Source organism: Callithrix jacchus, chromosome 20 (genome assembly GCF_049354715.1).
Source record: "Callithrix jacchus isolate 240 chromosome 20, calJac240_pri, whole genome shotgun sequence".
NCBI lineage: Eukaryota > Metazoa > Chordata > Mammalia > Primates > Cebidae > Callithrix > Callithrix jacchus.
Window position 1 is genome coordinate 51,604,202 of NC_133521.1, and position 25,679 is coordinate 51,629,880.

Here is a 25,679-nt window from a genome sequence, read left to right on the forward strand (position 1 = left end):
ATATGTAAATATATTGTAATACAATGATTTCATATAATCACAACAGCATATATAATCACAATACACATATACATGATATCAATATAAATGTACATATTGCACACCTTATATACATTTACATTTATTGTGATATTACGATATGTACACGTACATCATGCACACGTGCAGATTTGTGGTATATACACGTGTACATAAGTGCACAGTATGTACATATGTACACTACACATGTTCATATAATGAAGATATGTACCTTCTGTACAGGAGTACACAGTATGTACAATATGTACACGTATATACTAGGTACACATGTAGGTGTATACCCACTTTGGTAACTGGAGAGATTTCTATCTAATATACTAAATATAAAATCCCAGAATGTAGTCATAGTGTGTACATTTATTGTCGTATTGTGATAAATGTATTAAATAGGCACAATCTGTACATGTACTCTGCTGTACATAGGTGTACACAATGCACATGTACAAAAAATGTACATAATCTGTAAAATATGTACCTATATATTTCTATAATGTGTACACAATGCATAGGTACATAATGTGTGCACTATGCACATTCCTTAAAATATCAGTGATAAAATATATATAATCACAGTAAGATATATAATCACACTAATACATATATGTCGTGTAATATCACCAAAAGGTACGTATTGTACACATTAGGTATGTATTAGGTACATATGTATAGTGCACATATTATGAAAATATTTATGTATCATGATAACACCGTATGTACACGTATACAAATATGTGCCTACTATTTAAACCATGTACACATGCAGAAATAGGTGCAAACTACATGCCTATGCACAGCAGGCTATCACTACAGTTCTGCTCGTAGCAGCCTCAATGCCCACCCTGGCTGCTTAAAGACCCCCTGGCTAGGGGGCTGTGGGTACAGCTGCTGGGGCCCGGCTATTTTGAAAATGTGGTGTAATATGATACTGGCAACCTATCACACAGAAATGATAATGTTATTGTGGTTCTTTACATATTAGGCAATAGTTCTAGTTACACATTTGGCACATTGACAAAAATGTCCTCCTCACCCCATTGACATTAGAATTGAAAGCATAGGAGGGTTTCACCCCTTGCAATGTTTAATTCAATATAATTGTTTTCTTGTTTACATTAGTGACCATATCAGAGCACGGTGTACATCTCTTGCACTATTCAGAATATTTCTCTATGGGCAGCAACATTTTTCTCTCCTTATCTGGATATTAGGAAGAATATCACAGGACCGGCTTACAGCGCCAGTCACATCGTGAGCAATGTCATCTGTAATCCCCTAGTTATTAAGAACAATGTAACGGGGGTCTCGTGTGCTTTTGGAGATATTTGGAGTAATATCCTTTTAGTTTCTGGATATTAGAAACAATACTACAGTGGTGGTGTACACTTCCTGCGATATTAAGAGTATACTCATCCTCTGTCCCTGGGATATTAGGAACTACATCGCAGAAGCGTTGCACTTTGCCTATAATATTGGAACAATCACAGAGTGTACACCTTCTTTCATTGTGAGAGAAATACCTACTTAGGATATGATGGATAATATCACAAAATGGACACACATGGGTATATACCCACTGTGATATTGGAGGTCATTTTTATCTTTTATACTAAAAGTCATAACCCGGAAAAAACTCTTAATGTGTAGACTTATAGGGATATTACACTCAATGTACAGAATATGTAACATATGTACATTGACTGTGATGTAAACACATGTACACAATACAGATGTACAATAAATGTACATAAACTGTATCATTTGTACGAATATATGTACAAAATGTGCACACAATAGGTATGAACATAATGTGTACAATATGTACATTTATTGTAATATCACAATGTTATATAATCACAACTGCATATAAAATCACAATACACATGTAGTATGTAATATCAATATAAATGTACATATTGCAAACAAGATGTATGTTTACATTTATTGTGATACGATATGTGAACATGTACATCATGTACCCATTATGTTCAGATGCACAGTATATGCAAGTGTACATATGTGGGTACAGTATGTACATATGTACACTACACATGTGTACATATAATGTAGATATGTACCTTCTGTACCCGAGTACATTCTATGCACAATATGTACGCATATAAACTATGTACACACCTGGGTGTTCAACCACTTTGGTAACCGGAGAAATTTCTATCTAATATACAAAATATAATAATTCAGAATGTAGTAATAGTGTGTACATTTATTGGCATATTGCAATAAATGTATAAAATAGGTACAATCTGTACATTTACCCTGCTGTACATATGTGTACACAATGCACATGTACAAAAAATGTACATGCTCTGTAAAATATGTACCTACATATTTCTATAATGTGTAAACAATGTATAGGTACATAATGTGTGCACTATGCACATTCCTTAAAATATCAGTGATAAAATATATATAATCAAAATAACGCATACAATCACAGTAATATATATATATATATCATGTAATATCACAAAAAAGTACATATTGTACACAGTAGATACACGTTAGGTCTATATGTATTGTGCACATATGTACATATATATTTATCATAACACCATGTGTACACTTATACAAATATGTGTTCATTATTAAAATTATGTACCTAGGCCAGGCGCGGTGGCTCAAGCCTGTAATCCCAGCACTTTGGGAGGCCGAGGCGGGTGGATCACGAGGTCAGGAGATCGAGACCATCCTGGTCAACATGGTGAAACCCCGTCTCTACTAAAGATACAAAAAATTAGCTGGGCATGGTGGCGCGTGCCTGTAATCCCAGCTACTCGGGAGGCTGAGGCAGGAGAATTGCCTGAACCCAGGAGGCGGAGGTTGCGGTGAGCCGAGATCGCGCCATTGCACTCCAGCCTGGGTAACAAGAGCGAAACTCCGTCTCAAAAAATAAATAAATAAATAAATAAATAAAATAAAACTATGTACCTGTGTAGAACAGGCTATTACCACAGCCCCCCTCGTAGCAGCCCCAAGGCCCACCCTGGCTGCTCAAAGACCCCCTGGCTAGGGAGCTGTAACCACATTCCCCACCATAGGGCCCGTAACAGCTCCTAGGCTGACGCTGGCTGCTTAGGGACCCCCCGGCTAGGGCGCTGTGCCCGGCTATTTTGAAAATGTGGTGTAATATGATGCTGTCGACCATATCATATGGAAATGATGTTATTCTGGTTTTTTATATACTAGGCAATAGTTCTAGTTACACCTCTGCCATATTGACAAAAATGTCATCCTCACACCCCTGGACATTAGAATTGAAATCATAAGGGGGTTTCACCCCTTGCAATGTTAAATTCAATAAAATTGTTTTCTTGTTTACATTAGTGACCATATCAGAGCACAGTGTACTCCTCTTGCCGTATTCAGAGGATTTGCCTATGGGCAGCAACATTATTCTCTCGTTCTCTGGATATTAGGAACAATATCACAGGACCGGCGGACAGCTCCAGTCATATCGTGAGTAATGTCATCTGTAATCCCTTAGTTATTAGAGAAAATATCACGGGGGTCTTGTGTGCTTTATCAGATACTTGGAGTAATATCTTTTCCGTTTTTGGATATTAGACACGATACTACAGTGGTGGTGTACACTTCCTGCGATATTCAGGGTATAATAATCTTTTGTCCCCAGGATATTAGGTAGTACATTAAAGAAGCCTTGTACTTTGCCTGTGATATTGGAACAATCACAGAGTGAACACTTGCTTTCAAAATGAGAGTAATATCTAATTAAAATATGATGGATAATATCAAAAAATGGACACACATGGGTGTGTACCCACTTTGATATAGAAAGAAATTTTTATCTAATATACTAAAAATCATATATCACAATATACTCATAATGTGTACACTTATTGAGATGTTACAATCAATGTGCAGAATACATACCATATGTACATAGAGTGTTATGTACATATGTGTACACAATACAGATGTACCAAAAACGTACATAATCTGTACAATATGTGCAATTACAGGTACATAATGTGTACACAATAGGTATGTACGAAATGTGTACATTTATTGTAATATTACAATGATATCATATAATCACAACAGCATATAAAATCACAATACACAAGTAATACATAATATAAATGTACATATTGCACACATCGTGTACATTTACATTTATTGTGGTATCACGGTGTGTACACATGCACATCATGTACCCATTATGTACACATGTACAAAATATGCACATGTACATATGTGTGAACAGTATGTGCATGTGCACACTATGTACACATAAATACATATAATGTTGACATGTACATTTTGTACATGAGTACCTAATATGCACAATATGTACACGTATAAACTATGTACACACCTGGGTGTACACCCACTTTGGTCAATGGAGTAATTTCTCATATGGTAAAAATTATATTTTAGAATGTACTCATAATGTGTACATTTATTGGCATATCACAACAAATGTATAAAATAGGTACAGTCTGTACATTTACTCTGCTGTGCATAGGTGTACACAATACACATGTAGAAAAAGTGTACATAATCTGTAAAATATGTACCTATATATTTCTATATTGTGTACAGAATACATAGGTATATAATGTGTACACTATGCACATTTCTTAAAATATTAGTGATAAAATATATTTAATCACAATAAGATATATAATCACAGTAATATATATTGTCTAATATTACAAAAAGGTACATATTGTACACATTAGGTATGCATTAGGTACATATGTATTTTGCACATATTATGTAAATATAAATTTATCGTGATAACACCATATGTATGCATGTACATATATATACCCGATATTAAAACTATTTACACATGTAGTAATAGGTGCAAACTATGTACCGATGCACAGCACGCTATTACCAAAGCCCCCCTTATAGCAGCCCCCAGGCCCAGCCTGGCTGCTTAGAGACCCCCTGGCAATTGGGCTGTGCCTACAAACACTGCTCGAATGCCTGTAGCAGCCCCCATGCCCACCCTGGCTGCTTAGGGACCCCCTGACTAGGTGTCTGTGCCCACAGCCCATGCCAGAGTGCCCGTAGCGGCCCCCAGGCCAACCATGGCTGCTCAGGGACCCCTGGCTGGGTCGATGTGCTCACAGACCCCACCAAAAAGCCCAGAGCAGCCCCCAGGCCCACCCTGGCTGCTTAGGGGTCCCCTCGCTTGTGGGCTCTGCCCACAGCTGCTGAGGCCCAGCTATTTTGCAAATCCGGTGTAATATGATACTGGCAACCATATTATATAAAAATGATAATCTTATTCTGTTTTTTTGTATATTAGGCAATAGCTCCAGTGACACCTCTGCCATATTGACAAAAATGTCATCCTCACCCCCATTGACATTAGAATGAAAATCATAGGGGAGTTTCATTCTTTGCAATGCTTAATTCAATGTAATTGTTTTCTTGCTTACATTAGTGACCATATCAAAGCATGGTGTACACCTCTTGCCGTATTAAGAGTATTTCCCTATGGGCAGTAACATTTTCCTCTCCTTCTCTGGATATTAGGAACAATATTCCAGGACCAGAGTACAACCCCAGTCACGTCGTGGGTAATGTCATCTGTAATTCTCTAGTTATTAGAAACAATATCACGGGGGGCTTGTGTGCTTTCTGAGATATTTGGAGTAATATCCTTTCCGTTTTTGAACATTAGAAACAATACTACAGTGGTGGTGTACACTTCCTGCGATATTCAGGGTATGGTCATCCTTTGTCCTCAGGATATTATTAACTACATCACAGACGAGTTTTAGTTTGCCTTGATATTGGAGCAATCCGAGAGTGTAAACCTGCTTTCACAATGAGAGAAATACCTACTCAGGATATGATGGATAATATCACAAAATGGACACACATAAGTGTATACCCACTTTGATATTGAAAGTAATTTTTATCTAACATACTAAAAATCATATCCCAGAATATACTTATAATGTGTACTCTTACTGAAATATTACAAACAATGCACAGAATATGTACCATATGTACGTTGACTGTGATGTACATATGTGTGCACCATACAGATGTACAATAAATATACATAATCTGTACAATATGTACATTTATGTGTACATAATATGTACACAATAGGTATGTACATGTGTACAATATGTACATTTGTAATATCACAATGATATCAGAACAGCATATACAATCACAATACACATGTAATACATAATATAAATGTACGTATTTCACACATTATGTACATTTCCATTTATTGTGGTATGACGATGTGTTTACATGTACAGCATGGACCCATTATGTACGGATGTACAATAAATTCAGGTGTAGATATATGTACATAGTATGTACATATGTACGCTCTGTACCCATACATACATATAATGTAGATATTTACCTTCTGTACACAAGTACGTAATATGCACAATATGTACATGTACAAAGTATGTGCACACATAAGTTTTCACCCACTTTGGTAACCAGAGTAATTTCTATCTTATATTCTAAATGTAATATCACAGAATGTACTCATAATGTGTACATTTATTGGCATATATCACAATAAATGTATAAAGTAAGTAAGATCTGTACATTTACTCTGTGTACCCAATACACAAGTAAATAAAATGTAAATAACCTGTAAAATATGTTTCTTTCTATTTCTATAATCTGTGCACAATGCATAGGTACATAATGTGTATAATATGTACATTTGTAATGTCACAATGATATCATATCACAACAGCATATATAATCACAATAAATGTAATACATAATATAAACGTACATATTGCAAACATTATGTATATTTACATTTATTGTGATAGGATGTGTACACATGTACATCATGTACCCATTATGTACAGATGTACAATATATGCAGGTGTACATATGTGTGCACAGTATGTACATATGTATGCTGCGTACACCTATGTATATATAATGTAGACATGTACATTCTGTACATGAGTACATAATATGCACAACATGTACATGTATAAACTATGTGCGCACCTGGGTGTAAACCCACTTTGGTCACAGGTGTAACTCCTATCTAATATGCTAAAAATTATATCCCAGAATGTACTCATGTGTACATTTATTGACAATCACAATAAATGTATAAAATAGGTATAGTCTGTACATTTACTCTGCTGTACATATGTGTACAAAATACACATGTAGAGAAAATGTACCTAATCTGTAAAATATGTACCTATTTATTTCTATAATGTGTACACAATGCATAGGTACATAAAGTGTACTCTATGTACATTTCTAAAAATTTCAGTGGTAACATACATATTATCACAATAAGATATATAATCAATAATATGTAGATATCACATAATATCACCAAAAAGTACATATTGTTTATATTAGGTACGTATAAAGTACGTATTTATTGTACACATATTATGTACATATATGTTTATTGTGATAGTAACATATGTACATGTGTACAAATATGTGCCCATTATGTAAACCATCTACACATGTAGAAATAGGTGCAAACTGTGTACCTGTGAAGAGCAGGGTATCCCAACACCTCCCGCCAAAGGGCCTATAGCAGCTTCCAGCTCCACCCTGGCTACGTAGGGACCCCTGGTTAGGTGGCTGTGCCCATAGCCCCTGCCAGAGTATCAGTAGCAGCCGCCAGGCCCTCCCTGGATGCTGAGAGATTCTCTGGCTATGTGGCTGTTACCACAGCCACCGCCAGAGGGCCCGTAGCAGCCCCCAGACAAACCACAAAGGGCCCGTAGCAGCTCCAATGCCCAACCTGGTTGCATAGGGACACCCTCGCTTGGCTACCATGCCCACAGCTGCTGGGGCCCAGATATTTTGAAAATGTGGTGTAATATGATACTGGCAATCATATCATATGTAAATAATAATTTTATCCTTTTTTATTATATAGTAGGCAATAGCTGTAGTTACACCTCCGCCATTTTGACAAAAAAGTCCTCCTCACCCACTTGAAATTAGAAAAAAAATTATAGGGGGGGTTAACACCTTGCAATATTTAATTCAATATAATTGTTTTCTTGTTTACATTAGTGACCATACCACAGCACGGTGTACTCCTCTTGCCGTATTCAGAGGATGTGCCTATGGGCAGAAACATTCTCCTCTACTTCTCTGGATATTAGAAACATTATCACAGGACCGGCAAACAGCTGCAGTCATATCGTGAGTAATGTCATCTGTAATCCCCTAGTTATTAAAAAAAACATCACGGGGGTCTTGTGCAATTAATGAGATACTTAGAGTAATGTTTGGATTTCGGTATTTTACCTGAGAGAGTATACTGAGTTGGTGTATATACACCAAAACAAAATAGAAAGAGGCATTGTATATTTTTTCTGACAGATTATATTCAGAGCAATATTGCTTTAAACTTTGGGGCGTCTAGATATTATTTAGATTTATTTTGATTCTCGTAAAATTACAATTTCGGTATTTTACATGAGAGAGCATATTGAGTTGGTGTATATACGCCAAAACAGAGTAGAAAAGGGCATTGTATATTTTTCTGACAGATTATATTCAGAGCAATTTTGTTTTTAACAATGGGGTGCCTAAATAATATTTAGATTTTTTTTGATTCGGGTAAAATTAGAATTTCTGTATTTTACATAAGAGAGCATATGGAGTTGATGTATATACTCGAAAACAAAGTAGAAAAGGGCATTGTTTATTTTTTCTGACAGATTATGTTCAGAGAAATTTTGCTTTTAACATTGGGGTTCCTAGATAATAATTAGATTTTTTTCGATTCGCTTAAATATAGAATTTTTGTATTTCACATGGGAGATCATATTGAGTTGGTGTATATACTCCAAAACAGAGTAGAATGGGACCTTGTATATGTTTTCTGACAGATTATATTCACAGCAATTTTGTTTTTAACCATGGGGTGCCTAGATAATAATTGGATTTTTTCGATTTGGGTAAAATTAGAATTTCTGTATTTTACAAGAGAGCATACTGAGTTGGTGTATATACTCCAATACAGAGTAGAATAAGGCATTGTATATTTTTTCTAACAGACTATATTCAGAGCCATTTTCTTTTAACTTTGGGTGGCCTAGATATTATTTAGATGTATTTCGATTCGCGTAAAATTAGAATTTCGGTATTTTACATGAGAGAGCATATTGAGTTGATGTATATACTACAAAACACAGTAGAAAAGGGCATTGTATATTTTTTCTGACAGATTATATTCAGTGCAATTTTGCTTTTAACATTGGGGTGTCTATATAATATTTAGATTTGTTTCGATTCACGAAAATTTAGAATTTCGGTATTTTAGATGAGAGAGCATACTGAGTTGGTGTATATACTCCAAAACAGAGTAGAATAAGGCCTTGTACATTTTTTCTAACAGACTATATTCAGAGCCATTTTCTTTTAACTTTGGGGCGCCTAGATATTATTTAGGTTTATTTCGATCCGTGGAAAATTAGAATTTCTGTATTTTACATGAGAGAACATATTGGGTTGGTGTATATACTCCAAAACAGACTAGAAAATGGCACTGTATATTTTTTCTGACAGATAATATTTAGAGCAATATTGCTTTTATAATTGGCATGCCTAGATAATATTTAGATTTTTTCAATTATGGAAAAATTTGAATTTCTGTATTTTACATGAGAGACCATATTGAGTTGGTGTATATACTAAAAAACAGGGTAGAAAAGAACATTGTATATTGTTTGTGACAGATTATATTAAGAGCAATTTTGCTTTACACATTGGGGTGCCTAGATAATATTTAGATTTTTTCGATTCGGGTAAAATTAGAATTTCTGTATTTTACGTGAGAGAGCATACTGAGTTGGTGTATATACTCCAAAACCGAGTAGAATAAGGCATTGTGTATTTTTTCCAACAGACTATATTCACAGCCATTTTCTTTTAACTTTGGTGCGGCTAGATATTATTTAGATTTTTCTCGATTCGCGTAAAATTAGAATTTTTGTATTTTACCTAGAGAGCATATGGAGTTGGTGTATATACTCCAAAACAGAGTAGAATAGGTCATTGTATATTTTTTCTGACAGATTATATTCAGAGCCGTTTTGTTTTTAACATTGGGGTGCCTTGATAATGTTTAGATATTTTCGATTCGGGTAAAATTAGAATTTTTGTATTTTACATGAAAGAGCATATTGAGTTGGTGTATATACAACAAAACAGAGTAGAAAAGGGCATTGTATATTTTCTCTGACAGATTATACCCAGAATAATATTGTTTTTAACATTGGGGTGCCTAGATAATGTTTAGATTTTTTTCTATTCGCTTAAATATAGAATTTCTATATTTTACATGAGAGAGCATATGGAGTTCGTGTATATACTCAAAAACCGATTAGAATAGGGCATTTTATATTTTTTCTGACAGATTATATTCAGAGCAATTTTGTTTGTAACATTGAGGTGCCTAGATAATATTTAGATTTTTTCTATTCGGGTAAAATTAGAATTTCTGTATTTTACGGGAGAGAGCATACTGAGTTGGTGTATATACTCCAAAACAGAGTAGAATCAGGCATTGTGTATTTTTTTAAGAGACTATACTCAGAGTCATTTTCTTTTAACTTTGGGGTGCCGAGATATTATTTAGATTATTTTCGACGCATGTAAAATTTGAATTTTGTTATTTTACATGAGAGAGCATATTGAGTTGTTGTATATACTTTAAAACAGTGTAGAAAAAGGCATTGTATATTTTTTCTGAGATATTATATGCAGAGCAATTTTGTTTTTAACATTTGGGTGCCTAGATAATATTTAGGTTTTTTCGATTCCGGTAATATTATAAATTCTGTATTTTACATGAGAGAGCATACTGAGTTGGTGTATATACTGTAAATCAGAGAAGAATAAGGCATTGTATATTTTTTCTAACAGACTATATTCAGAGCCATTTTCTTTTAACTTTGGGGCGCCTAGATATTATTTAGATTTTTTTTGATTCACATAAATTTAAAATTTCTCTATTTTACGTGAGAGAGCATATTGAGGTGGTGTATATACAACAAAAGAGAGTAGAAAAGGGCATTTTATATTTTTTCTGTCGGATTATATTCAGAGCAATATTGCTTTTAACATGGGGTTGCCCAGAATATATTTAGATTATTTCGATTCGGGTAAAATTAGAATTTCGTTATTTTACATGAGAGGGCATATTGAGTTGGTGTATATACTCCAAAACAGAGTAGAAACGGGCACTGTATATTTTATCTGACAGATTATATTCAGAGAGATTTTGCTTTTAACATTGGGGTGCCTAGATAATATTTACATTTTTTAAAATTCGCTTAAATATAGAATTTCTGTATTTTACATGAGAGAGAATATGGAGTTGGTGTATATACTCCAATACACAGTAGGATAGGGCATTGTATATATTTTCTGACCGAATATATTCAGAGCAATTTTGTTTTTAACATTGGGGTGCCTAGATTATATTTATATTTTCTTTGAATCGCTTAAATATAGAATTTCTGTATTTTACATGAGAGAGCATATAAAGTTGATGTATATTCTCCAAAACAGAGTAGAATAGGGCATTGTATATTTTTTCTAACGGACTATATTCAGAGCCATTTTCTTTCAACTTTGGGGTGCCTAGATATTATTTAGATTTTTTTCGATTCACGTAAAATTAGTATTTCTGTATTTTACATGAGAGAGCATATTGAGTTGGTGTATATACACCAAAACAGAGTAGTAAAGGGCACTGTATATTTTTTATGACAGATTATATATAAAGCAATTTTGCTTTTAGCATTGGGGTGCCTACATAACATTTAGATTTTTTTCGATTCACGTAAAATTAGAATTTTGGTATTTTCCATGAGAGAGCATATGGAGTTGGTGTATATACTCCAAAACAGAGTAGAATAGGGGACTGTATATTTTTTCTGACAGATTATATTCAGAGAAAGTTTTTTTTTAACATTGGGGTACCTAGACGATATTTAGATTATTTTAGATTCGCTTAAATATAGAATTTCTGTATTTTACATGAGAGAGCATATAAAGTTGGTGTATATACTCCAAAACAGAGTAGAACATGGCCTTGTATATTTTCTATGACAGATTAAATTCAGAGCAATTTTGTATTTAACATTGGGATGCCTAGATAATATTTAGATTTTTGTCGATTGACTTAAATATAGAATTTCTGTATTTTACATGAGAGAGCATATGGAGTTGGTGTATATACTCCAAAACAGAGTAGAATAGGGTATTGTACATTTTTTTTGACAGATTACATTCAGAGCAATTTAATTTTCTACATTGGGGAGCCTAGATTATATTTAGATTTTTTCGATTCGGGTAAAATTAGAATTTTTGTATTTTATATGAGCATATTGATTTGGTGTATATATTCCAAAACAGAGTAGAAATGGGCATTCTATATTTATTCTGACTGGTTATATTCAGAGCAATTTTGCTTTTAGCATTGGGGTGCCTAGATAATATTTAGATTTTTTTCGATTCGCTTAAATATAGAATTTCTATATTTTACATGAGAGAGCAGGTAGAGTTGGTGTATATACTGAAAAACAGAGTAGAATAGGGCATTGTATGTTTTTTCTGAGACTTTACATTCAGAGAAATTTTGTTATTAACATTGGGGTTCCCAAAATATATTTAGATATTTTAGATTCGGGTAAAATTAGAATTTCTGTGTTTTACATGGTAGAGCATCCTGAGATGGTGTATATACACCAAAACAGAGTAGAATAAGGCATTGTATATTTTTTCTAACAGACTATATTGAGAGCCATTTTCTTTTAATTTTGGGGCGCCTAGATATTATTTAGATTATTTTAGATTCGCACAAAATTGGAATTTCGGTATTTTACATGAGAGAGCATATGGAGTTGCTGTATATATCTTAAAACAGAGTAGAATAGGGCATTGTATATTTTTTCTGACAGATTATATTCAGAGCAATTTTGCTTTTAACATTCGGGTGCCTAGATAATATTTAGTATTTTTTTATTCACGTAAAATTAGAATTTCGGTATTTTACCTGAGAGAGCACACTGAGTTGGTGTATATACTCCAAAACAGAGTAGAATAAGGCATTGTAGATTTTTTAACAGACTATATTCAGAGCCATTTTCTTTTAACTTTGGGGCGCCTAGATATTATTTAGATTTTTTTTTTATTCGCGTACCCTCAGAATTTCGGTATTTTACATGAGAGAGCTTATGGAGTTGGTGTATATAAACCAAAACAGAGTAGAATAGGGCATTATATATATTTTCTGACAGATTATATTAAGAGCAATTTTGTTTTTAACATTGCGTGCCTAGATAACATTTAGATTGTTTTCGATTCGCTTAAATATAGAAGTTCTGCATTTTACATGAGAGAGCATACTGAGTTGGTGTATATACTCCAAAACAGAGTAGAATAGGGCATTGTATGTTTTTTCTGACAGATTATATTCAGACCAATTTTGCTTTTAACATTGGGGTGCCTAGATAATATTTAGATTTTTTCGATTCTGGTAAAATTAGAATTTCTGTATTTTACATGAGAGAGCATACTTAGTTGGTGTATATACTCCAAAACAGAGTAGAAGAAGCCATTGTATATTTTTTCTAACAGACTATATTTAGAGCCATTTCCTTTTAACTTTGGGGCGCCTAGATATTATTTAGATAATTTTCGATTCGCGTTAAATTAGAATTTCTGTATTTTAATGAGAGAGCATATTGAGTTGGTGTATGTACTCCAAAACAGAGTAGAAAAGGGCATTGTATATTTTTTCTGACAGATTATATTCATAGCAATTTTGGTTTTAACATTGGAATGCCTAGATAATATTTAGATGTTTTTGATTGACGTAAATTTTGAATTACTTTATTGTACCGGGGAGAGCATACTGAGTTGGTGTATGTACTCCAAAACACAGTAGAATAAGGCATTGTATATTTTTTCTAAGAGACTATATTCAGAGCCATTTTCATTTAACTTTTGGACTCCAAGATATTATTTAGATTTTTTTTCGATTCGCGTAAATTTACTGTGTTGTTATTTTACATGAGAGAGCATACTGAGTTCGTTTATATAATTCAAAACAGAGTAGAATCAGGCATTGTATATTTTTTCTAACAGACTATATTCAGCGTCATTTTCTTTGAACTTTGGGGCGCCTAGATATTATTTAGATTTTTTTTGATTCGCGTAAAATTAGAATTTCGGTATTTTACATGAGAGAGCATATTGAGTTGGTGTATATACTCTAAAACAGAGTATAAAGGGGCATTGTATATTTTTTCTGACAGATTATATTCAGAGCAATTTTGCTTTTCACATTGGGGTGCCTAGATAATATTTAGATTTTTTCGATTCACTTAAATATAGAATTTCTGTATTTTACATGAGAGAGCATAAGGAGTTGGTGTATATACTCCAAAAAAGAGTAGAATAGGGCATTGTATATTTTTTGTGACAGATGATATTCAGAGCGATTTTGTTTTTAACATTTGGGTCGCTAGATAATATTTAGATTTTATTCGATTCTGTTAAATATAGAATTTCTGTATTTTAAATGAAAGAGCATAAGGAGTTGGTGTATATACTTCAAAACAAAGTAGAATAGGGAATTGTATATTTTTTCTGACACAATATATTCAGAGAAATTTTGTTTTTAACATTTGGGCGCCTAGATAATATTTAGATTTTTTCGATTCGGGTAAAATTATAATTTCTGTATTTTACATGAGAGAACATACTGAGTTGGTGTATATACTCCAAAACGGAGTAGAATAAGGCAATGTACATTTCCTGGAACAGACTATATTCAGAGCAATTTTCTATTAACTTTGGGGTGCCTAGATATTATTTGGATTTTTTTCGATTCGTGTAAAATTAGAATTTCGGTATTTTAAATGAGAGAGCATACTTCGTTGTTGTATAGACTCCATAACAGAGTAGAAATAGGCATTATATATTTTTTCTAAGAGACTATATTCAGAGACATTCTCTTTTCACTTTTGGGCACCTAGATATTATTTCAATTTTTTTTGATTTGCGTAAGATTATAATTTCGGTATTTTACATTAGAGAGCATATTGAGTTGGTGTATATAGTACAAAACAGAGTAGAAAAGTTCATTGTATATTTTTTCTGACAGATTATATTCACAGAAATTTTTCTTTTAACATTGGGGTGCCTAGATAATATTTAAATTCTTTTCGATTCACTTAAATATAGAATTCCTGTATTTTACATGAGAGAGCATATGGATTTGGTGTATATACTCAAAAACAGAGTAGAATAAAACATCGTATAGTTTTTCTTACAGATTATATTCAAAGCAATTTTGTTTTTATCACTGGGGTGCCTAGATATTATTTAGATTATTTCGATTCGGGTAGAATTAGAATTTCTGTATTTTACATGACAGAGCATATTGAGTTGGTGTTTATACTACAAAACAGAATAGAATAGGGCATTGTATATTTTTTCTGAAATATTATATTCAGAGCAATTTTGCTTTTAACATTGGGGTGCCTAGATAATATTTAGATTATTTCCGTTCGTGTAAAATTAGAATTTTTGTATTTTACATGAGAGAGCATATTGAGATGGTGTATGTACTACAAAACAGAGTAGAAAAGGGCATTGTATATTTTTTCTGACAGATTATATTCTGAGCAAGTTTGTTTTTAGCATTGGGGTGGCTAGATAATATTTAGATTTTTTTCGATTCGCATAAATGAAGAATTTCTGTATTTTACATGAGAGAGCACATGCAGTTGGTGTATATACTCCAAAACAGAGTAGAATAGGGCATTGTATATTTTTTCTGACAGATTATATTCAGAGCAATTTTGTTTTTAACATTTCGGTGCCTAGATAATATTTAGATTTTTTTCGATTTGCTTAAATATAGAATTTCTATATTTTACATGAGAGAGCATATGCAGTTGGTGTGTATACTCCAAAACAGAGTAGAATAGGGCATTGTATATTTTTTCTGACGGATTATATTCAGAGCATTTTTTTTTAACACTGTGGTGCCTAGATAATATTTAGTTTTTTTCTATTAGGGTAGAATTAGAATTTCTGTATTTTACATGAGGGAGCATATTGTGTTGTTGTATATACTACAAAACAGAGTAGAAAATGGCATTGTATATTTTTTCTGACAGATTTCATTCAGAGAAATTTTATTTTTTACATTGGGGTGCCTAGATAATATTTATATGTTTTTCGATTCGCTTAAATATAGAATTTCTGTATTTTACATGAGAGAGTATATGGAGTTGTTGTATATACTCGAAAACAGTAGAATAGGGCATTGTATATTTTTTCTGACAGATTATATTCAGAGCAATTTTGTTTTTAACATTGAGGTGCCTAGATAATATTTAGAATTTTCGATTCGGGAAAAATTAGAATTTCTATATTTTACATGAGAGAGCATCCTGAGTTGCTGTATGTACTTCAAAAAAGAGTAGAGTAAGGCGATGTATTTTTTTAATCTAACAGACTATATTCAGAGCCATTATCTTTTATCTTTGGGGCGTCTAGATTTTATTTAGCTTTTCTTCGATTCGCGTAAAATTTGAATTTCGGTATTTTACATGAGTGAGCATATTGAGTTGGTGTATATACTACAAAACACAGTAGAAAAGGGCATTATATATTTTTTGTGACAAATTTTATTCAGAGCAATTTTGTTTTTAACATTGGGGTGCCTATATAATATTTAGATTTTATTCGATTCACGTAAAATTAGAATTTCTGTATTTTACACGAGAGAGCATACTGAATTATTGTATATATTCCAAAACAGAGTAGAATTAGGCATTGTACATTTTTTCTAACTGACTATATTCCGAGCCATTTTCTTATAAATTTGGGGTGCCTAGATATTATTTAGATTTTTTTTTATTCACCTAAAATTAGAATTTCGGTATTTTACATGAGAGAGCATATTGAGTTGGTGTATATACTCCAAAACAGAGTAGAATACGGCATTGTATATTTCCTATGAAAGATTATATTCAGAGCAATTTTGTTTTCAACATTGGGGTGCCTAGATAATATTTAGATTTTTTCGATTCGGGTAGAATTAGAATTTCTATATATTACATGAGAGAGCATATGCAGTTGGTGTACATACTTTAAAACAAAGTAGAATAGGGCATTGTATATTTTTTCTGACAGATTACATTCAGAGCAATTTTCCTTTTAACATTGGGGTGCCTAGATAATATTTAGATTTTTTTTTGATTCACGTAGAATTAGAATTTCAGTATTTTACATGAGAGAGCACACTGTGTTGGTGTATATACCCCAAAACAGAGAAGAATAAGGCATTCTATATTTTTTTTTTTACAGACTATATTTAGAACCATTTTCTTTAACTTTGGGGCGCATAGATATTATTTAGATTTTTTTCAATTCACGTAAAATTAGAATTTCGGTATTTTATAAGGGAGAGCATATTGAGTTGGTGTATACACTACAATACAGAGTATAAAAGGGCATTGTGTATTTTTTCTGACAGATTATATTCAGAGCAATTTTGCTTATAACATTGGGGTGCCTAGATTATATTTAGATTTTTTTGATTCACTTAAATACAGAATTTCTGTATTTTACATGAGAGAGCATATGGAGTTGGTGTATATACTCCAAAACAGAGTAGAATAGGGCATTGTATATTTTTTCTGACAGATTATATTCAGAGCAACTTTGTTTTTAACATTGGGGTGCCTAGATAATATTTAGATTTTTTTCGATTTGCTTAAATATAGAATTTCTGTATTTTACATGAGAGAGCATATGGAGTTGGTGTATATACTCTAAAACAGAGTAGAATAGGGCACTGTATATTTTTTCTGACAAATTGTATTCAGAGAAATTTTTTTTTTAACACTGGGGTCCCTAGATAATATTTAGATTATTTTCAATTAGGGTAAAATGAGAATTTCTGTATTTTACATGAGAGAGCATCCTGAGTGTGAGTATATACTTCAAAACAGAGTAAAATAAGGCATTGTATATTTTTTATAATAGAATATATTCAGAGCCATTTTCTTTTAACTTTGGTTAGCCTAGATATTATTTACATTTTTTTGATTCACCTAAAATTAGAATTTCCGTATTTTACATGAGAGAGTAAGTTGAGTTGCTGTATATACACCAACACAGAGTAGAAAAGGGCATTGTATATTTTTTCTGACAGATTTTATTCAGAGCAGTTTTGCTTTTAGCATTGGGGTGCCTAGATAATATTTAGATTTTTTCGATTTCGATAGAATTAGAATTTCTGTATTTTACATGACAGAGTATATTGAGTTGGTGTTTATACAACAAAACAGAATAGAAGAGGGCATTTTATATTTTTTCTGACAGATTATATTCAGAGCAATTTTGCTTTTAACATTGGAGTGCCTAGATAATATTTACATTTTATCGGTTCGGGTAAAATTAGAATTTCTTTATTTTACATGAGAGAGCATATTGAGTTGGTGTATACACTACAAAACAGAGTAGAATAGGGCATTGTATGTTTTTTCTGACAGATTATATTCAGAGAAATTTTGCTTTTAACATTGGGGTGCCTATATAATATTTAGATTCTTTTCGATTTGCTCAAATATAGAATGTCTGTATTTTACATGAGAGAGCATACTGAGTTGGTGTATATACTCCAAAAACGAGTAGAATTCGGCATTGTATAATTATTGTGACAGATTATGTTCAGAGCAATTTTGTTCTTAAAATTGGGTTGCCTAGATAATATTAAGATTTTTTTCGATTTACGTAAAATTAGAATTTCTGTATTTTACATGAGAGAGCATACTGAGTTGGTCTATATACTCCAAAACAGAATAGAATAAGGCATTGTGTATTTTCTCTAACAGACTATATTCAGAGCCATTTTCCTTTAACTTTCGGGCGCCTAGATATTATTTATATTTTTTTCGATTCGTGTGAAATTAGAATTTCGGTCTTTTACATGAGAAAGCATATGGAGTTGGTGTATATACTCCAAAACAGAGTAGAATAAAGCATTGTATATTTTTTCTGACAGATTGTATTCAGAGTAATTTTGTTTTTAACATTGGGGTGCCTAGATAATATTTAGATTTTTTCGATTTGGGTAGAATTAGAATTTCTGTATTTTGCATGAGAGAGCATATTGAGTTGGTGTATATACTACAAAACAGAGAAGTAAACAGCATTGTGTATTTTATCTGACAGATTATATTAAGAGAAATTTTGCTTTTAACATTGGGGTGCCTAGATAATATTTAGATTTTTTCCTTTTCCATAAATTTATAATTTCTGTATTTTACATGAGAGAGCATACTTAGTTGGTGTATATACTGCAAAACCGAGTAGAATAGGGCATTGTATAATTATTGTGACAGATTATATTCAGAGCAATTTTGTTTTTAACATTGGGGTGCCTAGATAATATTTAGATATCTTTTGATACGTGTAAAATTAGAATTTCTATAATTTACATTAGAGAGCATACTGAGTTGGTGTATATACTCCAAAAAAGAGTAGAATAAGGCATTGTAAATTTTATCTAACAGACTATATTCAGAGCCATTTTCTTTTAACTTTCGGGCGCCTAGATATTATTTAGAATTTTTTCGATTTACGTAAAATTAGAATTTCAGTATTTTACATGAGAGAGCATATTGAGTTGGTGTATATACTACAAAACAGAGTAGAAAAGGGCATTGTGTATTTTTTATGACAGATTACATTCAGAGAAATTTTTCTTTTAATATTGGGGTGCCTAGATAATATTTAGGTTTTTTTCGATTCGCTTAAATGTAGAATTTCTGTATTTTACATGAGAGAGCATATGCAGTTGCTGTATATACTCCAAAACAGAGTAGAATAGGGCATTGTATATTTTTTCTGACAGATTATATTCAGAGCGATTCTGCTTTTAACTTTGGGGTGCCTAGATATTATTTAGATTTTTTTCGATTTGCTTAAATATAGAATTTCTGTATTTTATATGAGAGAGCATGTGGAGTTAGTGTATATACTCCAAAAATGAGTAGAATAGGGCATTGTATATTTTTCCTGACCGATTGTATTCAGAGCAATTTTGTTCTTAACATTGGGGTGCCTAGATAATATTCAGAATTCTTCGATTCGGGTAGAATTAGAATTGCTGTATTTTACATGAGAGAGCATACTGAGTTGGTATATATACTCCAAAACCGAGTAGAATAAGGCATTGTGTATTTTTTGTGACAGATTATATTTAGAGCAATTTTGTTTTTAACATTGATGTGCCTAGATAATATTTAGATATTTTTTGATTCACGAAAATTAGAATTTTTGTATTTTACATGAGAGAGCACACTGAGTTGGTGTATATACTCCAAAACAGACTAGAATAAGGCATTGTATATTTTTTCTTACATACTATATTTAGAACCATTTTCTTTTAACTTTAAGGCCCCTAGATATTATTTAGATTCTCCTTGATTCGAGTAAAATTAGAATTTCCTTATTTTATATAAGAGAGCATATGGAGTTGGTGTATATACTACAAAACCGAGAAGAAAAGGGCGTTGTATGTTTTTTCTGACAGACTATATTTAGAACAATTTTGTTTTTAACATTGGTGTGCCTACATATTATTTAGATTTTTTTCGATTCACGTAAAATTAGAATTTCGGTATTTTACATGAGAGCGCACACTGAGTTTGTGTATATACTGCAAAACAGACTAGAGTAAGGCCTTGTATATTTTTTCTTACAGACTGTATTTAGAACCATTTTCTTTTAACTTTGGGGCGCCTAGATATTATTTAGATTCTTTTCGATTCGCGTAAAATTAGAATTCCGGTATCTTATATGAGAGAGCAAATTGAGATGGTGTATATACTACAAAACAGCGTAGAATAGAGCATTGTATATTTTCTCTGACAGATTATATTCAGCGCAATTTTTCTTTTAAAATTGGGGTGCCTAGATAATTTTTAGATTTTTTTCGATTCGCTTAAATATAGAATTTCTGTATTTTACATGAGAGAGCATATGGAGTTGGTGTATATACTACAAATCACAGAAATAAAGGGCATTGTATATTTTTTCTGACAGATTATATTCAGAGCAATTTTCTTTTAACATTGGGGTGCCTAGATAATATTTAAATTTATTTCGATTCGCTTAAATACAGATTTTCTCTATTTTACTTGAGAGAGCATATGGAGTTGGTGTATATACTCTAAAACAGAGTAAAATAGGGCATTGTATATTTTTTCTGACAGATTATATTCAGAGCAATTTTCTTTTTAACACTGAGGTGCCTAGATAATATTTAGATTTTTTGGATTCGCTTAAATGTAGAATTTCTGTATTTTACATGAGAGATCATATGGAGTTCGTGTATATACTACAAATCACTGAAGTAAAGGGCATTGTATATTTTTTCTGACAAATTATATTCAGAGCGATTTTGCTTTCAACTTTGGGGTGCCTAGATATTATTTAGATTTTTTTCGATTCGCTTAAATATAGAATTTCTGTATTTTATATGAGAGAGCATTTGGAGTTGGTGTATATACTCCAAAAATGAGTAGAATAGGGCACTGTATAATTTTTCTGGCAGACTATATTCAGAGCAGTATTGTTTTTAACATTGGGGTGCCTAGATAGTATTCAGAATTCTTCGATTCGGGTAGAATTAGAATTGCTGTATTTTACATGACAGAGCATACTGAGTTTGTGTATATACTCGAAAACCGAGTAGAATAAGGCATTGTATATTTTTTCTGATAGGTTATATTTAGAGCAATTTTCTTTTTAACACTGAGGTGCCTACATAATATTTAGATTTTTTTGATTCAGGTAAAATTAGAATTTTGGTATTTTACATGAGAGAGCATATTCAGTTGGTGTATATGCTACATAACAGAGTAGAATAGGGCATTGTATATTTTTTCTGACAGATTTTATTCAGAGCAATATTGCTTTTAACATTGAAGTGCCTAGTTAATATTTAGATTTTTTTCGATTCGCTTAAATATAGAATTTCTGTATTTTACATGAGAGAGCGTATAAATTTGGTGTATATACTCCAAAACAGAGTAGAATAGGGCATTGTATATTTATTTTTTCTGCCAGATCATATTCAGAGCAATTTTTTTTTTCTAAATTTTTTATTGGATTTTAGGTTTTGGGGTACATGAGGAGAGCATGCAAGACAGTTGCGTAAGTACACACATGGCAGTGTGCTTTACTTTTCTTCTCCCCTTCACCCACATTTGGCATTTCTCCCCAGGCTATCCCTCCCCACCACCCCCTCCCACTGGCCCTCCCCTTTTCCCCCCAATAGACCCCAGTGTTTAGTACTCCCCTTTCTGTGTCCATGTGTTCTCATTTTTCATCACCCACCTATGAGTGAGAATATGCGGTGTTTCATTTTCTGTTCTTGTGTCAGTTTGCTGAGGATGATGTTCTCCAGATTCATCCATGTCCCTACAAACGACACAAACTCATTATTTCTGATTGCTGCATAATATTCCATGGTGTATATGTGCCACATTTTTCCAATCCAGTCTATTATCAATGGGCATTTGGGTTGATTCCAGGTCTTTGCTATTGTAAACAGTGCTGCAATGAACATTCGTGTACATGTGTCCTTATAGTAGAACGATTTATAGTCTTTTGGGTATATACCTAGTAATGGGATTGCTGGGTCAAATGGAATTTCTATTTCTAAGGCCTTGAGGAATCGCCACACTGTCTTCCACAATGGTTGAACTAATTTACACTCCCACCAACAGTGTAGAAGTGTTCCTTTTCCTCCACATCCTCTCCAGCATCTGTTGTCTCCAGATTTTTTAATGATCGCCATTCTAACTGGCGTGAGATGGTATCTCAATGTGGTTTTGATTTGCATCTCTCTGATGACCAGTGACGATGAGCATTTCTTCATATGATTGTTGGCCTCATATATGTTTTCTTTCGTAAAGTGTCTGTTCATATCCTTTGCCCACTTTTGAATGGGCTTGTTGGTTTTTTTCCTGTAAATCTGTTTGAGTTCTTTGTAAATTCTGGATATCAGCCCTTTGTCAGATGGGTAGACTGCGAAAATTTTTTCCCATTCTGTTGGTTGCTGATCCACTCTAGTGACTGTTTCTTTTGCCGTGCAGAAGCTGTGGAGTTTCATTAGGTCCCATTTGTCTATTTTGGCTTTTGTTGCCAATGCTCTTGGTGTTTTGTTCATGAAGTCCTTGCCTACTCCTATGTCCTGGATAGTTTTGCCTAGATTTCCTTCTAGGGTTTTTATGGTGCCAGGTCTTATGTTTAAGTCTTTAATCCATCTGGAGTTAATTTTAGTGTAAGGTGTCAGGAAGGGGTCCAGTTTCTGCTTTCTGCACATGGCTAGCCAGTTTTCCCAACACCATTTGTTAAACATGGAATCCTTGCCCCATTGCTTGTTTTTGTCAGGTTTATCAAAGATTGTATAGTTGTATGCATGTTGTGTTGCCTCCGGTGCCTCTGTTTTGTTCCATTGGTCTATATCTCTGTTTTGGTACCAGTACCATGCTGTTTTGATTACTGTAGCCTTGTAGTATAGTTTGAAATCCGGTAGTGTGATGCCCCCCGCTGTGTTCTTTTTGCTTAGAATTGACTTGGCTATGCGGGCTCTCTTTTGGTTCCATATGAAGTTCATGGTGGTTTTTTCCAGTTCTGTGAAGAAAGTCAGTGGTAGCTTGATGGGGATAGCGTTGATTCTGTAAATTACTTTGGGCAGTATAGCCATTTTCACGATATTAATTCTTCCTAACCATGAACATGGAATGTTTCTCCATCTGTTTGTGTCCTCTCTGATTTCGTTGAGAAGTGGTTTGTAGTTCTCCTTGTAGAGGTCCCTTACGTTCCTTGTGAGTTGTATTCCAAAGTATTTTATTCTTTTTGTAGCAATTGCGAATGGTTATTCGCTCTTGATTTGGCTTTCTTTTAGTCTGTTGTTGGTGTAGACGAATGCTTGTGACTTTTGCACATTGATTTTATATCCTGAGACTTTGCTGAAGTTGCTTATCAGTTTCAGGAGTTTTTGGGCTGAGGCAATGGGGTCTTCTAGGTGTACTGTCATGTCGTCTGCAAATAGAGACAATTTGGCTTCCACCTTTCCTATTTGAATACCCTTTATTTCTTTTTCTTGCCTGATTGCTCTGGCTAGAACTTCCAGTACTATATTGAATAGGAGTGGTGAGAGAGGGCATCCTTGTCTAGTGCCAGATTTTAAAGGGAATGCTTCCAGTTTTTGCCCGTTCAGTATGATATTGGCTGTTGGTTTGTCATAAATAGCTTTTATTACTTTGAGATACGTTCCATCGATACCGAGTTTATTGAGGATTTTTAGCATAAAGGGCTGTTGAATTTTGTCAAATGCCTTCTCTGTGTCAATTGAGATAATCATGTGGTTTTTGTTTTTGGTTCTGTTTATGTGGTGAATTACGTTGATAGACTTGCATATGTTGAACCAGCCTTGCATCCCCGGGATGAATCCTACTTGATCATGATGAATAAGTTTTTTGATTTGCTGTTGCATTCGGCTTGCCAATATTTTATTGAAGATTTTTGCATCTATGTTCATCATGGATATTGGCTGGAAGTTTTCTTTTCTCGTTGGGTCTCTGCCGGGTTTTGGTATCAGGATGATGTTGGTCTCATAAAACGATTTGGGAAGGATTCCCTCATTTTGGATTGTTTGAAATAGTTTTAGAAGGAATGGTGCCAGCTCCTGCTTGTGTGTCTGGTAGAATTCGGCTGTGAACCCGTCTGGACCTGGGCTTTTTTTGTGTGGTAGGCTGTTAATTGCTGCCTCAACTTCAGACCTTGTTATTGGTCTATTCATAGTTTCAGCTTCCTCCTGGTTTAGGCTTGGGAGGACACAGGAGTCCAGGAATTTATCCATTTCTTCCAGGTTTACTAGTTTATGCGCATAGAGTTGTTTGTAATATTCTCTGATGCTGGTTTGAATTTCTGTGGAATCTGTGGTGATTTCCCCTTTATCATTTTTTATTGCATCGATTTGGTTGTTTTCTCTTTTATTTTTAATCAATCTGGCTGGTGGTCTGTCTATTTTGTTGATCTTTTCAAAAAACCAACTCTTGGATTTATTGATTTTTTGAAGGGTTTTTCGTGTCTCAATCTCCTCCAGCTCAGCTCTGATCTTAGTTATTTCTTGTCTTCTGCTGGGTTTTGAGTTTTTTTGATCTTGCTCCTCTAGCTCTTTCAATTTTGACGATAGGGTGTCAATTTTGGATGTCTCCATTCTCCTCATATGAGCACTTATTGCTATATACTTTCCTCTAGAGACTGTTTTAATTGTGTCCCAGAGGTTCTGGCACGTTGTGTCTTCGTTCTCATTGGTTTCGAAGAACTTCTTTATTTCTGCCTTCATTTCGTTGTTTACCCAGTCAACATTCAAGAGCCAGTTGTTCAGTTTCCATGAAGCTGTGCGGTTCTGGGTCGGTTTCTGAATTCTGAATTCTAACTTGATTGCACTATGGTCTGAGAGGCTGTTTGTTATGATTTCAGTTGTTTTGCATTTGTTGAGCAGTGCTTTACTTCCAATTATGTGGTCAATTTTAGAGTAGGTG